Source organism: Dermacentor variabilis, chromosome 3, assembly GCF_050947875.1.
Source record: "Dermacentor variabilis isolate Ectoservices chromosome 3, ASM5094787v1, whole genome shotgun sequence".
Taxonomy (NCBI): Eukaryota; Metazoa; Arthropoda; class Arachnida; order Ixodida; family Ixodidae; genus Dermacentor; species Dermacentor variabilis.
The window spans coordinates 130,000,824-130,018,471 of NC_134570.1; the positions used below are offsets into that span (position 1 = coordinate 130,000,824).

Sequence of the window (17,648 nt, forward strand, 5' to 3'; positions counted from 1 at the left end):
TGAGCAGTATCGGCAATTGCAGAAAATTTGTACACATGCAGCAAGCACACTCGCGGCAGCAGCAGCAGCAGCAGGCGGCAATATCAAGTAGCGGTGGAGGAGGCTCAAGTTGTTGTGTATACAGACCTGCGTTTACAGAAAGAATTTCCCGGTTCGGAATGTAGCAACAGGACTAGCGCCACGTCGCTGCTGCCGCACAGTGCAAACGTAGTCGGTCTTCAGTTGACGTGGCTTCACACGCTGTTTCCCGGGCGGCAGCTGCTCCGCAGACAGGCGATGCACTTGACAGCAGGTGCGCATGGCGCACTAGTAGATAGTGCCGCCCAACCGCAGGCACCGCGTAGGCAGTCAATGCACGTGGCAGTGATGCGATTCAGCTTGCAAAAGGCAAAAAAAAAACTCTTTCAATTATTCTTTTTTTCCTAGGACAATAACAGAGTGGAATAATCTTAATTCTGAGATTGTTACCCAGAATTTCTTATCAATGTTTCAAAAATGCTTGCAAATGTTATGAATGTGTGTGTGTTATTTGCTTGTATGCTTTTATGTATTCTTCACCAATGTTTGGAAATGCCTACATATCTGATGAATTTTGTATGGGTTTACATGCCCCCTTGCATATTTCTATGTATACCCACCCGGCTCGCAGAATCGCAGTATCTATTCATCGCATTGTCTATAAATAAATAAAAAAATCTAATACATGATAAATGCCACAAGTGATGCATGAGAAATGCCACAAACCAAGGCAGAAAAAAATTCGTTCGATGAGAGTGGGGCTAGCTACCTTGCATTGAGCTTTTATTAGTAAGAATTGGTTTGGTTTTTTTTATTTTGAGTTGAAGTAGAATTTATTACGATTGTAAAGCGCGGGCACATTTGAACGCACCTTTCATTCAAAAAAGGATGCGTTAGGATCGTGCGAGTACGCTACCAACATCCGCTTTAAAAATGTAAGAAAAAATGTTTTCAACTGAATCTGTTCAAAGTAGGCTGACTCGCAGTTAAGGAAGAGCTAGTAACCAGTCAGAAAAAATAAACGAATTAAACATACATAATGTTAATGGAAGATGGAATAATTGAGGAATGAGTAAACAAACATGAAAAAACAACATCCAGAGTAGAAAAATAGAAGTGAATATAGTTGATGAAAGTTCGAATTCCAATAGATATGAGGCACACAGTGACAGCAAAGAGGATAGAGGAGAAGTTACTCAAGCTACCGGGGTATAGAAAAAAAACATCTAGCAATGGGTAACCTCGAGTACATTGACATTGAGAGAGGGTGCTACTATAGCGTCCGAATACGTTAGAAATGGTGAAGAAATAGATGAAAAAAAGGGCGTGGCTGCACGCAGGGGGTGTTTATTTCTCGGGTCTTCCTTTAACTCGTCTTTCGCAGTTTTACCCTTCCTAATACCGAACCAACTAGCCCAAGTTATCATCCTGCTTAAAATACATACAACGGAGCGTCAGTATGAACACAGGATGCTATGCACACACACTCCTGTTACAAGGAAAGTTGAAAGGGCTATGAGAAAAGATTGTTCCACAATGAAATAAATCATTTTTTGGAGGAAAGAGGGAGGGGGTGAAGGGAGGCGTTGCACGCACCTAATATTTTGTTACGGAGCTCTCGAAAAGGCGACGATGCGCGAGTCAGACAGGAACAATTTAGAGGTGTGGCGGAACGTTGTGTGGAAGAAGCTAGATTTAGCACATATGTAAGCAGCGTGTAGGTACATTTATGGGATACGCTTCCTAAGGACATCGTGGCAGTCACTGGAGAAACTGGGTCTGGACGACGATTGCTCCTGAACGGTATTGAGTACCACCAGCTGCAACAGCGACTTCTGCGGCGACAATTCAAGCATAATGGCCTGTAATCAGGTGTTCATCGCTGTACCATGCTGCGAGAACGTGGCCGGAACCAGGGGTACTGGAGGTGGGAGCGTTCAACGGGTGTGAAACTGGCGACGTCCTCCACACACTCGCCGGCTTGCTGACAGCGCTACCCATCTTAGGGCATTTTGATTCATCTACACCAGCACAATATCACCAGGACGCTAGCGGCCACGTCCAGGTGCTGTCCTCGCCCAGCAGAAGCAAAACACGAGCTGGTTCTCGCTCACGCCCTCAGGGCGCAGTCTTTTGACCAGTGAATGCGAACGCCTCGGCCTGGCTTGACCAGCGGCTGACCTTACTTATATTTGGCTGCCAGACTGGTACACATTACTGAAATAATATAGCCAATTACAAATACAAGTAAGTACTTCACTTAACTAATGTAATTGATTACAATGACCCATTACTGTCCCACAAATACAAATGAGCAAAGTACTAAAACGTAATCGATTACTTTTACGTTGATTTGCTTACAACGTTTTTAAATATGCTACAAATACAGAAAATCCCACCTCTTCGAGTGCGTCTTCTGCAGCCGTTGTTTATCTTCCGTTACATTTGCTTTTCAAAACATTCCTCGCTCACCTTCTCCCGTTTCATGATGAAAACGTCGGCACTGACAATGAAAACTTGCTCGATGTGTTCCCTGAAGGGAAGCGTTGTAACGCAGAAACACCTTGCGCAAATTCACTGCGCCTTATGGTTGCTCAGTGCTGCGCTGCCGCCGTCAGAGGGCTCGTTGGCGCGCAGCCCTCCATTGTTGCTGGCGCACTCAGAAGGCGCTACAGGTAGATTCAATGAAAAGCAGCAAACATATATCGTATGTGATTTCCTGGGAAAAGGCGTCCAAAGTGGCCAGTCCTATCGACCTGTAGCAGTGCCGGTTCAATTTGTCGGCCAAGATCTGGTGAAGCGTTATGATCAGGAAGCACATACAGAGCCGCCCACTTTCTTTTTGAGCATGCCCATCCGCGAGGCTGCTGCATGTATGTAGTTCTACTGCGGTTTATTCGAGTTAAAAGTGCTCATTGAGCAACTTCGCCTACTAAAGTCCGTCTCGGCAGTAATGTAGCTGGTTAGAGGCAATTGGTTGCTGAAAACAATAACTGAATTTCTGTGAGGGTTAATGAGTAAAAACCGTATTTGATCAATTAAAAACTGAATTTTTTTAATGATTAGCAATAATAATTACATGTATTTCGTAAAGTACAAATCTGTTGGACCCCCATTTGTTATCCTTACGATACACTATACGCTCTTCCGGCTATCGTTAGTTAGAGACGCGTCTCGCCATCTTGATCACTGGGCACTAAGACTCCAGGAGTATTCTTTTGTTGGGATGCACAAGTCCAGCAGCGTACATCGAGAACCAGACTGCCAGTCGCGTGACCTCATCGTGACCTCAGTAGTGAATACTGTAAAGTTGCAGAGAGAGTGAACAAACACAGTGGCACAACTCATCTTATCAAACTAATTGTTTATTGGGTGAGCCTGTGTCAAGAAAAGCCCGCAACAGTCAGCACAATGATAGCGGCGAGCCCACTCGTCGATTGTCTAAATCTGATTTTCAGGTCAGACTCGTCGGCTATTTATACTTGGCTCACCGGTTCTTCTAAAGTAATCGCTGGTGCTCGCAAATGTTCTGTACAACGCTATTAATGTTACGCATGCTATTTGATTCCATAAGCTTCAGTGAGAACATGGACAAGAGACAGAATCGCTTACAAGAATCAAGAATCTTCTGATACATACAAGCACGTGTTCCGCCCGCGGGCAAAATTCGACATCCGTTAGCCGGTGATAAGCGGTCACAGGAAAAAGATAAACAAGCAGACGTGTCAAAACAAACAACCGTATAGGCTCTCTAAGTACCACAATCTACTCTCACTTCCAGGACAAATAGCTGGAAATTTGGAGCCAGATCGCGATGCATATAGGTTTCGAACTCGCCATCGTCTGATTTTTCATCATGTAGCATGGCGCATAATCGCAGCTAACAGGAAATTAGGGATTATTCTTAATAATTTCGGGATAAAACGTGTTTAAATTGGACTCATGTTATAAAATCAAAGGTAGGAAAAAAATTTAAAACCGGACCACTTTGTGACCACAACGTGTCCTTGTCAGCAGACTCAATTAGGATGATTCAACTCATTCCGGAGACCCAGAATAAGCGGACTTCACATAAACTAGACGGCGCAGGTATTTAAGGTATGCTAGTAGGTGTGACCTCTTATTGGAAGAGAAATGCATATACGCCGAAAGCCCATCACTAAAATTAGTACTTCATATTGCTGAGGACCCATTTCTGTAAGGCGTCTGAATGTTCTGTATCGTTTGAGAGTTTATTATTATACATATGAAGAGATAGTTATTAGTTGTATAACTTAGACGCTTTAAACATATTATGTTTAATGAATAGGGGACGAGTGGGTAATAGGCTGGGGTGTTCATTAAAGATCTCAAAGAGTCTTAGTTCCTTTTTTTTTTTTTGGAGCCGCTCCAGTTTGTTATAGTTGGTGGTCGTTCTGGTACCACAAACTAAAGTGCGATATGAAAGCCGCGAGTAAAAATTAAAGTTTTTTTTCAAAGTTTCAAAGTTTATTTGTTAATACAGCATACAAATACATAAGTTCTGACCTTCCTAAGCATGTTGTGCTTGTTGGCTGGTTAGGCAGCAGGTGGAGAATCTTCTAAAAATAACTTCATATACATGCATTGCATGTTATGCACGACATTGCTGATAAATCTGACAGCACAAGATAACATACAGCACAAGTAAAGCTATACACAAGGTTCGCAAATTTATGCAACAATCTCTTAAACCGGTCATCTTTCTCTTGTTTCTCTTAGCATATTATATTGCATTCTTTAGTCTAATTGGAAATAATTCCCTCAGTATGTAGAGGCAACCAACTGCCTTGCCTAATTCAATCGGGAGTCTATTAACGTACATGTTCCAAGACATTATTTCTTCGAACCGAACCCCAAAAAATTTTTCAGATGCAACGCGCTGCAGGGCCATTCCTTGAAAGTTTAGGGTGAGTTCGAAGTCACTTTGTTTGTTGAGAGGTTTAAAAATAATATAATTATTATTTTCATAATTAAGGTTAATCTGTTTGAGTTCAACCACTGTTCAAGGTTAATTAGGTAATTGTTTATCGTTGTGTTTAGGTGGGCTAAAGTTGGTGCGGAAAAGAAAATATTAGTATCATCATCATACATGACCAGTTTGGGAGAATTAGGCACCTCACATTAGTCATTGATGTAAAGTATAAGCAATAATTGCTCTAGAATCTACCCTGGAGGTACTCCATGTTTTACCACAGAAGTCGGAGATGACAAGCCATTGACTTTCGCTTACTGTTTTCTATTGTAACGATAGCTCTTTATGAGATCAAGGGTGACGCGACGTATACCGTAGTCACGCAGTTTTGACAGCAGAATAATATTATTTACACAATCAAATGCTTTCCTTAAATCAATGAACAGTCCCACAGTAAAAAGTCTGTTTTCAATGTTGCTAAGAATTTCATTCTTGATTAGTAATAACGCCATTTTAGTGGATTTACCTTTCTGGAAGCCGTATTAGGGAATCAATCACAACGCAGTATTTAGCGAAAAAGCTTTTGAGCCGTCTGTTAATGACATTCTCAAAAACTTTGGACAAGGTGGGCAGAACAGACATCGGTCGGTACTTGCTAAATCACTGATTGCTCCACCTTCGTGAACAGGGGTTATACGTGCCAATTTAAGGTCAGAGGGAAAGATACCAGTCCCTAACATTTGATTAATTATGAATGTCAGCGGTGAGGCTATAGTAGACGCCACATGCTTAATAGGAACAGCACTCAGGCCATCCAACCCGCGGCGATGTTGTTTCTAATTCTGGAAATGAAATTTGTGACTTCTTGAGCAGTAACCGGAGAAAGAATAATTGAATTAGCCAGTTTTGTACGTTCACGCAGTGGCGTTTTAGTGCAATCACTATGGCTATGCGGAGACACGTAGTCGCCAAAACTGGCAAAAAAATTAGTTCATTTCTGTTAGGAAGTCTTCATCCGTCTTGCCTTGAGCAAAAGCTGCAATATTAATTGAGCACTGAACCTTAGAGTCATTAGAAAAACGATTGATTTCCTGTCCTGATTTTATTGGACTGTCGTATATTTTATCAGACAGGGACTGATAGAAGGAGATCTTTGGCTATTTTAAATCAGCGCTTAATTTATTGCGATATGATTTGAATTCTGTGAGCCAAGGCAGCATCACATGATTGAACGAATTTATGGTACATATTGTTTTTCGCTTTTATTCTCTTATGCAAGTTATTTGTAATCCAATGCTTGCGTATTCTTTTGCTTCGTTTGGTGTTATGTATCATAGGAAAATCTTTTTAATAGCAGGCTATAATTTTGTTGAGAAAGATACGGTAGGCCTGATCGGCATCACTTTCGGTGTAAACATTGTCCCATGCTATCTGTTCAGTATCCGAATAAAAATTATTGAGCGAAGCGGAGCTAATGTCGCGATAGCTTGGGTTGTTAATTTTGTGATTTTTGGGAGCTACTGGTATAAATGTTAAAATCTGGAGATGATCACTGATATCAAGGGAGAAAACATCTAAGTACTGGTCGCAAGGAAGGCTGGCGATACAGATATCAAGAAGTGCGGCGCTAGTTCCAGTAATACGAGTAGGTAACGTAATCAGATTTGCGCAGGCAAAAGTACGAAGGATGTTTTGAAAATGTTCACTGGATGCGTCACCACTGAGCATATCGATGTTCACATCACCCATTACTAAAAAGGATGTGCGCATTGAGTGTAGACTAGGAAGCAAAGTTTCCATGAACTCAAAGATTCGGACTTAAGTCCTAATGGGGGTCTGTAAACTACTGCTGCAAGAACAGCATTCGTAATTCTTACTACTAGACACCCTACATTAGCTGTAATACAAGTTAGTTCATCAACATCACCAGCAATACAATTTTTGATGTACAGAGATATACCTCCACCACGGTTAGCGGACCGCCTAATTCCGTGATAATTATATCCTGGTATCTTTGGCGGGTTAACGATTGCAGAAAACCAGGATTCTGGGAACAATACGCCATTAAATTTTATCGATAGGCTATCGAAAAACATTCGTAGGCTGTTCATTTTATTTTTAATGCCGCGATCGTTTAAATGGAATGCGGTGAAGTAAGTAGACGACACCACTGTGTTGATGTTTTCAATGTCAAAGTATTTACATCCTGCCATGGCAGCCATAACTCTGTTCGGTTATACACTAAAAACGAAAGTTATATCAACGCCAACCTTAACGTTGCATTTTATCTAGATCTTCTCAGCAGATAATCTTTAATATGTCTGATGATTCTGATTTCCTTGCAGAAATTTTTCCGCCATGCGTCCAAACGGACTTCCATCCTACTTCTCGTTTTTTTTTTTGCATTTGTGGCTCCCAGGAGCTGTTTGCCCTGCCTTGTTAGGTGCTCGTTGACATATATAGGACCAGTTGCCCTAAAGCCAATTACTGTCGTAGACAGGCGTGCCTTCTTTGCCTTGGCCAGCACAGCATTTCGCTTGTCCCGCCGCACAAAACGTACTACAATGTTCTTTACGCCAGTCTCATTTATTCCAACTATATGGCACATGTCAACGTCATCACGCGCCAACGGCTCAACCACGGCTAGACAAATCTTTTGGATACTGCCAAAAGGCTCTGTCTCCTGAGGCACACCTTTAATTTCGAGGTTTTTGGCCCGTGAGTCCTGCTCCAATTCTTCAATTTTCATCTGTAGTTTATTTTGCGCAGTGACTCTTTCGTTGCTGTTCCGCGTTGCGACAGGCCCTTCCCGTAAAGTATTAAATTCCAAGGTGAGCGCATTGACACTGTCACAGCTTTCACTGCAATGTTCTACACTCTGCTTGAAGGAGCGAAGCTCAGCCCGGATTTTACTTTTGAAATTCTCGATGCTTTACCCAGATCCCTCCCGCTTGCCATGACAAAAGATTCAAGGGAAACAGTATCACTCCTGGTTGGCAGCAGTGCATGTAGAAACAATGGCAGGACTTGAAAATGTAGTCAGAATCTTACCTGTACAGTAATATGACTGATGAGTGTTGTAGAAACCGTACGTACTGCTGCCAAATTAAAGGAAATACGCAGGGCAGTCAGTATATATAGGCAGCGTCAAGTAGCTTGGTGGGTCACAGCGCAGGAGCGGGGACGTCGACGTACACCAGCTGATCCTGGGGAATAGCAGTGCAGAGATAGCCGACGAATAAAGCGTCTGTCCTCGTCAGCTAACTGCCTTCCTTGCGCAGTTTCACCCACGCAAAAGCCGATGCATTGCGCCGAGCAAGAGTGCACCTGTACAGAAAAATGACTGATGAGTATTGTAGAAACCGCCCGCACTGCTGCCAAAGGTGTTTGTGACGTCCCGTTTTGAGGAATCGCATTGTCCTCAGCAGTGCTAAGCACGTGTATTTATGACCGAGAATGTCACATTACTCCTAAGTGCTGGTAACAGGCACCTGATCCGCTTGTGGGTCGTGTCTTACAGTTTCCTTAATGTCTCATGAAGTTTTGGTGTCTGCGCACTCCACTCACGTTTAGGTGTACCTCGTTATGCCGCTGAATATGCATTGTAACCTTCAAATGCACACATACTCAGATCTTTCGCAACTCGCTTTTTACCGCAGTTTCCACCAGCGCAAGAATTATCTTGAGCTAGCAAATGAACTTCACCTAAAGTAAAGCCAAGAAAACGTTGAAAGAATGTTCTTCCAAAATATTTTTAACTGAGGAATGAAATATAAATGAGGGTTGACCTCAACATGCCCTTCATCATTCTAAATATTAGAAAAGGAAATTAATGTTGAAGAAAATACAACTTGCTGTGATTAGAAGGCACTCCTCACAACTTGCGCTTGACGCGCATGGTGCTCTTCCAATTCGGCAATCCCTGCATCTGCGTCGTTTCACATGCACAATGTATACACAGCAGGCATCGCGTGCAATTCGTGCGCTCGGCTGCGATTTGCGGCAATCGATCCTCTCCTCAACATTTGCACGTTTTCCCTATGTTTGAAATGAACAGGCTATTTAGGAATAGTCCGTGTACGTAATAATTCTTGCCGTCTACTAAAAAAAAAAAACACTCAACCATTTCATGTTGTCGGCTCATTCAATTGCTACATTGCTCTTTCGCTCAGTCTCGTGCGAAATCTAATGAAACTTCTACGGACAGTCGACTGCAGTTGGCGGGTACACCAGATGTGCTGTGAGAGCGTCCAAATTTCACAGGCATCCGTAAATTACGGACCATCCCTTAGCGCTCTTCGCACGCAGTGCTGTAATCCTAAAGACTGTGCACTCAAACCTACTGCTCTCATTTGATTACACTGGTGGTTGTGGTTGAGTGGGTATACAGTTTTGTGTGGCATAGCACGAGGTCACTGGCTTGATTCTAGGCCACGACTTTTCCCTTCTAATGGTGGGCCAATGAGGAGCTCTTGCATCTTCACTTAAGTTTAGGTGAGGGTTTAAAAAATCTTTGTTGTCGAAATTAGTCCGTTGACATGCACTATCAACCCCTCCCCCCTCCCCACCTCCTCATCCCCCGTATTGCTTCAGGATATTAAAGCCGGTCAGCCCATTACTAAACCGGTGTGCAAAGAAATGAACAGCAGGTACTTCTTTGTTGCAAATTGTTCGCCTTGGAGAGACTGATGTAAAAAAATACATTGGTTGCTACACTTAGATTTTGCAGCAAATATTGATACATAGATACAAAACATAGAGGTTTAATACATAGAGCTAATAATAAAGTTAATTAAAGTGAAGACGGAGTAAAGACGTTCATTCAGAAATTCACGACATACGCTTTATGGCATTCAAACTTTGATGAAGGGATGCACCTGTGGCTAGCATGCATTAAAGTCCTAGCGTCATTTATATTGAACTTAGTTCACAAATCACAGGAATACATATACAACAGCCCGCGTCACAAATAATTATCTAGACCTGTGTAGGCTTAGAAATTCTTTAACTACAACTGCCTCAACTACAACTACGAGTATAGCCTGACTGTGTCCCTACCGATGTTCGCATTGAGTTATCTCGCTATTACTCTAGGTACATGTCTCGCCACTCTGACAAAATAAAAGAGCGTTATCTTTGAATTGTGTGTGCGCTGACACAGGCAATGAGTCTCTCTGAAGATAACACTCGCGTGCTGCTTCACACAATAGAATCGACGGGGTGTACGAACTTGCGTTATCACCAGCGTTGAATGTAAGCCTGCGAGCCAGACGACAAATATTGCAGCATGTGTTGCCACGTCGAACGTTGTTGGCGTAAAAACATAATACAATTGCTTGGTATATTAAAATCCTACCTATTTTCTCAGCCTACGTGTAACCACAAATATCGGGGTATACACGCGGTCTTCAAACAATATCGTTATTGTGAAAGTCCAAGCTTCCTACCAGGACGTTTTAATCACATTACTGTGTTATCCACAATATGTTCGTGTTCTCGCCCATTTTACTGCATAAAGACTGCTAGGTCGGGGCTCCACAACACTATCGAATGGCTTTGTCAGGTTGAGAAAGGCCTCTGTCCAGTTAAGCAGGCACAGCGGACATCTATTATACTTGCATTTCTTCACACACTTTATAACGCATGTGACAACAAAGTATTCGTTCGCCGATAACAGACAACGTAGATAACCAAAGTAATACACGGCACAAAATTTGGCAGAACCCCTCTCGCGATGACTGTCGACGGCTATACGTCTAGTTTTGGATCAATTTAGTGACGCAACATATTGTCCCCATCGAAACGAAGTATGTATGAGGCGTGTACTGCAGCAGGACTCCTCTTTCGTTCATAGCAGCGATGCCACGTAGCCTGGGCATGACCTCCAAAATGCATTACGCGCCGTTGCGCGTGAACTATGACAAAAGCTTCATACTGCAACTGGGATCCTTTCTCGCGCTTCTTTTTGTACAGGCTGCGCCATCTAGGGGTGCTACCAAGTTGTTCGCGCTTGGCCTCCCAGATGAGAAGCGTGACGTGCCGGCACCTGCGAGCGCTAAGGATCATTCGCTCGCTTGCCGCATACCCCGTGGCCTATGCTTAGTGATCCACGTTGGAGGTGGTTCCTTTGAAGAACAGTACACGCCGATTACATTCGTGGAGCAGCCTGCTAAAGCGTAGGATTGCGGTCCTTGAAGAACCCTTTCTGACGTGGGCTCGATTTCGCTGAGCATCAAAGAAATTTATCAATATTTTTGTCACTGTCGAGTGCCACATTTCTCCTACTGGCACGTGCCTAGTTACGCAAAGTGGCATCACAGACGTTCATTGAAGAGCACACACACATACTGGTACATACGCAGGGACCCAAACTGGCATCAAAGAGGTTCGTTGAACAGGAGCACATATGCAAACATTGCCACATGCACCACTTGGTCTGATCGTTAACTCAGAATCCGGTTCCCTCAGTGTAACAGCCCTATGCGCTACCCATTCGACCATGGATTACCCAGTGACCCAGATGGGCGCGAAAACGATTAGATACAAGATATGTACGCACAAACAAGCAAAGATAGATAGCTAGCGCGTACCCTGAAAGTATGTGAAGTACCCTAAGGATGGTAATGCATTAAAACATCAACGTCAAATTAAAGAAATTGTACAGATCGATCAGCCAATTAAATAGCTCAGTTCTGCGATGTGACTGCGGAGACAAATTTCTGTCGGGTAATGATGTCTCTACGGAACTATGTCTTATATCGCATACACAGGGAAATGCAGTGCGGTTTTGTAGGTGGGTGAATTCTGCGGTTGTCTCCGCGTATAGGTGGCACGCCTGAGACATTTCTGTTCGCTACTAAACGTTTGTGAATGCGAATTCGCGTACAGATGCTTCTTAGACCTTCAACGCCAGCCTTCTATTCATCCGAATAAATTAGACTGAATGCTGCGGCATCTCTGAAAATCCACGGTGCCTCCCATGCGAAGGAAGATGCGCGCCCAACTCAAAACTGGAGATTCTCCCATTCGATTACTGCAACAGCTATCATGCCGTCCTCACATTGTAGTTTGGTTCTGATGTCCGTAAGAAGCATAATGCAAGACGCGGTTAGCTAATTGTAAACTTAGGACTTAGAATTAAAAACTTACCATTACATCAAGGTGAAGAACACCTGTGTGCAATATACAATCGTTTGTTAAGGGGAGTGCTTCTCTCTGCGTCATCAACTCTTCTCGCGCTATAGCTGGAGTTTCCGGCTAAAGTTGTCTCTCTTAACAGGGGTGTTGAAAGGTGCCAGCACCGCAACCTACCAGTCATCTGGTACAAACTGGGCATCCGCGCACGTGCAAGCAGGAAGGAATTTGCACGTTCTCTCCATTAATGCCTTCCCTTATTGTTGGACCACACTGTGCCGCGTTGTTTTTGGACAGATGCGAAACAGAATATGTGCCTCTATGGGAGAAGCGGCAGGAACATATTGATCTGCACAGAAGAGCGGCTGCGCGGATGTCACTGTAAGCGGGTGGATGGGCTGTTTTGTGCGCCACAAAGAACGTTTGTAATCAAGTTCCTTTCGAAGGTGAAAATTCCGCGAGGTTACAAAATCAACGTTACTTCTAGAGTCCGTTCGCAGCATGCATCCGCATCCCGTTGTGATCATCATGCAACGAGATTAAATTATTATTTCGATTAATTAAAGCAAGCATTACCTGTGTATATTAGGCAGTAAGAATAACCAGAAGAAATGGTCAGCTTGTGACGCGGCTAATATGGAAGCCGACGCGCTGCTTCGAGCATTTGCGGAATATGCGTTTCATATGAGGCCTGTTGGTCTCGCAAAAATCGTTAATTCTATGTACCAGCACATTCAAGTTTGCCCATTCTAGTGTGTTTGCTCATTTATTTTGTTTTCTCGATATTTGTGGACTCGAGCCAAAAATGTGGCCTGGAAGTATAATGTTTCGCTGTCATTTTCCCCGAATCATATTACATTGAAGCGCAGGCCTTTGCGCATTCATGAAGTTGCTTACTGTTTGATATGGAGGTGGAAACACGACACTAACGTTTCTACAAATTGCTCTTGGCATTTTCTTTCGCAAGTGGAAATGAAGAAGGATATATTTTTGATTCAGCATTATAGTGCCAATCATATACATATTCAGTCTGCCGAAACCATGTGGCTTGTGCGGACTTGTGGTTTCTATATCATGGTTTCTGCTTGTAGTTTCTATACATTCGTAATATTTCCTTTTCGGCCACGGCTAGACATCTTGCCGTTTCGGTTTTTGCGTTACCAGCAGAGTGAAGCAGGGGATTAAACCGCCGACGAAATGTAAGGCCGCGTTTCAGTGATTAGGTAAAACACCAAACTTAAGCTAGAAAATGTGTCAAGTCTAAAACATCCACGAAGAGAATTTTTCCCACGTTCTCTTTAGTTTTATTTCATTTGCGTCTTGTATCAGGAATCAATCAGTTTCGGCATGCCAAAAAAAGAAATGACCGCCGAATGCAGTAGCCCTGTTAATCCGTCGCGCCATTACCAAGGACTCGGCGAAGTACAGAAATGAATGCCGAAAGTGGTTCGGGTTGATCTCGCAGAATTAAAACGCAAAAGTTCCAGTGCACCGGGGAGCGGTGATCGCCCCCGGTGCGGTCTTCTGTTATAAGGTTAGCCTACAATTAAAGGCGTCTGTGGGTGAAGAAATTTTTGTTACGATTTATTCGTTTTTTTAATCCCTACGTGAAAAGGAGCACCCGGCGCCAATTAAAGGCTAGAACATCTCCTAAATACCACGTAATAATAAAAAATACGACGAGTTGTTGCATGAGTGCTTCGTCGCTGGAATTAATGATAACCTCGCCGCAAAAAAAAAGAAAAGTCTAGATCATCAGAAGCAAGGCAGGCAGGTTGATCGGCTTACGCGCAAGGCAAGGAAATCGGAACAAACAGATACTTTCGAAACTGATCCGGAGTTGTTTACCTCTGTCTTAGTAGAAATCGCGCACTGATGGCTTCTCTATCAGTAGCAGCACTCTCTGCCCTAATAACAAAAGTTTTTTCTCTTCATCTCATTTCTGCATCTCTATGCATACTGAACTAAATGAAGCCTCGTAAAATGAAAGTGCTATGTCCTTACAGTGAATTCATAGCGTCGTGACCGTTTGGTTGGCTCATTGCAAAAGCGGTACATGCAGCAGTTCGGGCCGCCGGGAAACACTGCGACATTTAACCTAGTTGCTCGCGAAATCGAACTCAGTGCGACACTATAAAGCCTGAGAGAGTTTAAATTCTTAAAGGCATGCACAATCTTAATTAGGTGCCAATATAATGAGATGGCGCACTGCACACGGGAACATATTGCGTACACAATTCTGGTTCGCGCTGTTATCGTTGCTTGTAAATGATACAAAATTTTACACCTTTATGGGTATATAAAGGGTACTTGGTTGTCTCACAGCTAACACCTTCACGTTTAAGTGATAAGATAAAATCGCTGGTCGGAACCAGTGATTGTATCCTCTTTGATGACGTTTTCTTGCATGAAAAGTGATTAGAGCTGTGGCAGACAGCTCAAAAAGTGCATTAAAATTTTCTATGCGATCGCTGTAAAATTCTCCTCCCAGATATTTCTATGCATCCAAGGCTGTCCTAATTAATAACACAGTTTTAAAACATGCCTTTTTTCAACGCTAGTCTAGTTGGAGTTTGTTGTTGTTGACTATTAAAATTGTTTAAACCCTTATGGTATGGCTGTTACCCACAGGAGAAGGCCACGCTCTTCAAGGTGGAAAATTTGTTGGGTGTAATTGGGCTACGGAAATACACGGGGTCATTTAAAAGATGTCGCATATGTTACCTTGGAAAATCGTATCATATGCTTAGATTTACGCGTAATCAGGCAGTGCCGCCAGCCATAGTCAAGGCGCCCTTTAGATAAAGTTTCCTTTTGTGCCGGATCACTTTGAACTACGTCTTTACCAAACGCTGCACACTCAGAAAAACAACACCCGCTGGGGTAGTTTAGATAGCAAAGTACCCTTTCTGCACCCTTAGTTTTTCTGAAAAGTTTGAAAATCTGTCTGCTCGTTAGTACAACACATTTACAGTACCCTCTGGTTAGTTTAAATGTGTGAAAATAGTGTTGTAGGCGAAAGACCTTACAGAATTGAAGACTCGTCTGGCACTTCGACATTTCAAGCTACCAAAAAGCCGTACACGTTTCTTTCCCAGCACTCTTCGTCAAGCCGTTCTCGGAGCCCAGAGCACGTAATATGGCCACAGTGCAGTGCACAGGCCAGCCTTCCTGCTAGTTTGTGCATATGGCGTCCAGTGCACAGAAATGGAGAGACAGGGACCGCGAACGGCGATCTTTCTTTTATTTGCTTTGGTATCTTTTGCGATTCACCAAACAGCCTCTTTAAATTGTTTCACCACGGTGCTGTTATAGGCAGGGTGCCCCAGCTAATTTTAGCCACAGGTTAAAAATATGCAGATGGCGCGTAGCTGGAGAGAACAAAAGTAATGTTCTTTGCTGTCACTTGCAGATACTCGAACTATTCTTTCATTCCGCCTAAATATATAATTAGTCTTATTTTAAGAATCAACTTCTCAAATATTATAGTTAGATTAGAGGTGTTAATGAGAAAGTTGTAGAGCGGTACGAAAAGCTCCCAATAAGCATTCTGTTGCTCAATACGTGCTACGTAAAAGTGTTTTTCCGAGCGTGAAAGAAGCCCACGAATGCGCGCAAAATTGTGGCGCGACTGGCCGCTCAAGGCACTCCATACTATTTAGCCCGCCTCTCTCCAATCCTGTCCTTCAAATTTTACGGATAGTTTTGCCTAAATTGTTTCAGCTTCGTGCTAGATTATATATAAACCGGAGAGCGTGTTGGCTGTCTATCAGAGCAGCTAGAGGAGCCACTGCTTAATCTTTCTGTACGGACGTGTCGGCGGAGTGGCCTAGAGGTAACACTTCCGACTGGCAACGTGTAGGTCTTGCAGTTTGGATTTGGTTTTTGTTCATGTTTATTCAGTCAAGCCGTAAAAAGTTACCCAGGGGACTGGCGTAAAGGATTAGACAGGCTAACTTAGTGCTTGTCCCCCAACCCCTTTCCCCCCAATCGCACATATCCCTACATAGAATAAACGAAAACAAAATTTTTACTGAGGTCACAAAAAATGACACATGGCGACTAGATGCCAGAAGCAAACATATTAGGCCTGAAAATATATACAGATCGTTTACATATGAAAACCCCATAGAAATGAGAATAACAGCGCACACGACTTTGGACTGGAAAGAAAGCTGAAAATGGGAAAACGAACGCCACATATGCATGACGGAAGAAGCAGTGAACATGGTGTGATGATATCATTGGGCAGTTTGTAAATACGTAAGCATTATCTTCAGATAAACATCACTAGAAGAGCCTACCTCAAATACCATGATTATCGGAGGATGTTGCTTTAGGAAGTGTGCAGTTTGATATGCGAATTTTTTGTGTGGCAGAGGTAGAACGAAGTGTATCCGTTTCCCATATGTATTGCTAATACTCGCTTCAATTCTTGAACGGGAATTGCTGAAAAAAAATTGCTCAACTTTAACTTGGCAGTATACGGCCCATGTGATTTTTTCGTACCTGATATTATTAATTAAGAGCAGTTCATGTGCCCTCAAATGTGTCTGTGTATGTCAGCTGAGCGACAGTGCAGGTATCAAAAGGCAAGCTATTATTTTAATATTCGTATGTATATTATGTTAGTTTGTGTCATGGCCGTCCATTAAAGATGGGAATAATGAAGGTGTGAAGGTATTGTTGTGCAGTAAGTTTGTGTTTTAACCACACCGTTGATAAGCTTGGGAGAAGATCCTCCGTGGGTAGTACGTACATGTGGACAGATCAGTGTAAGTATTCGTGAAAGAAAACCCGAAGGAATTTGTGCGACGTAACACGGCCATTGGGTTGTGCCTCGAAACTAGTGTGGTTTTTTTTGCAAGCTGTCTTGTTGAAGAGGAGAAATATAATATAATTTGTTTTCTTAGAGTTTATGCATAACCTATTTGCCCTGAGCTACGTACATAATTTTCGTACCACCCCTAAGGCGGCGACAGAAAAACATCGAAACCTAGTTCATAGAAAAGTACATTGCTATCATGAGCATAGAAAATAATGTCAGGAGTTTGTACTATGTTAGACACGCTGTTAATGTACATAATAAATAGTAGAGGGCCAAGGATGAAACCTTGTGTAGCTACACGTGTAAATTCACCCACGTTATACTTGGCATTGCCGACGTTAATGTACTGTAAACTATTGTCCAAGTAGTTCTTCACGGTGTCTATAGCTGTTTCTCTAACCCCGTACCTGGTTATCTTGAGCAATAAATGTCATGTTTTACAGAATCGGATATCTCTAATGTGTAAAGTCAAGGGATAAGCCTATTATAATGAACTTCCGTTCGAAGTTGTACACTATGTGAAGTAAGGCCATTTCTGTAGATCATTTTGGAAATTATATCGACTTTTTTTCGACAATATTCTCATGCTGAAAAAATTTGTAACTCGGAAATTATTTGCTACCTCCATAAATTTGGTAACTATCGCTAATAGAGAGATTGTTCTGTATGCTCCTATGTATGTGACTATGCTCGTTTGATCAGCTCCTTTAAAAAAGGCTGACTCCATTGCGAGCT

At 42.8% G+C, this 17,648-nt stretch overlaps 1 protein-coding gene across 1 annotated transcript in view; it reads right to left on the reverse strand.

The window, feature by feature from the left end:
• Positions 1-8,247, reverse strand: part of LOC142576285 (glutathione S-transferase 1-1-like) — a 34,053-nt gene extending 25,806 nt beyond the window's left edge. Inside the window, exons 1-2 of the mRNA XM_075686339.1 lie at positions 8,003-8,247; positions 127-377 (exon numbers count right to left, since the gene is read on the reverse strand). The gene's annotated coding sequence lies outside the window, so the exon portion shown is untranslated. The remainder of the gene's footprint in view (positions 1-126; positions 378-8,002) is intronic.
• Between the last annotated feature and the right edge of the window lie 9,401 nt (positions 8,248-17,648).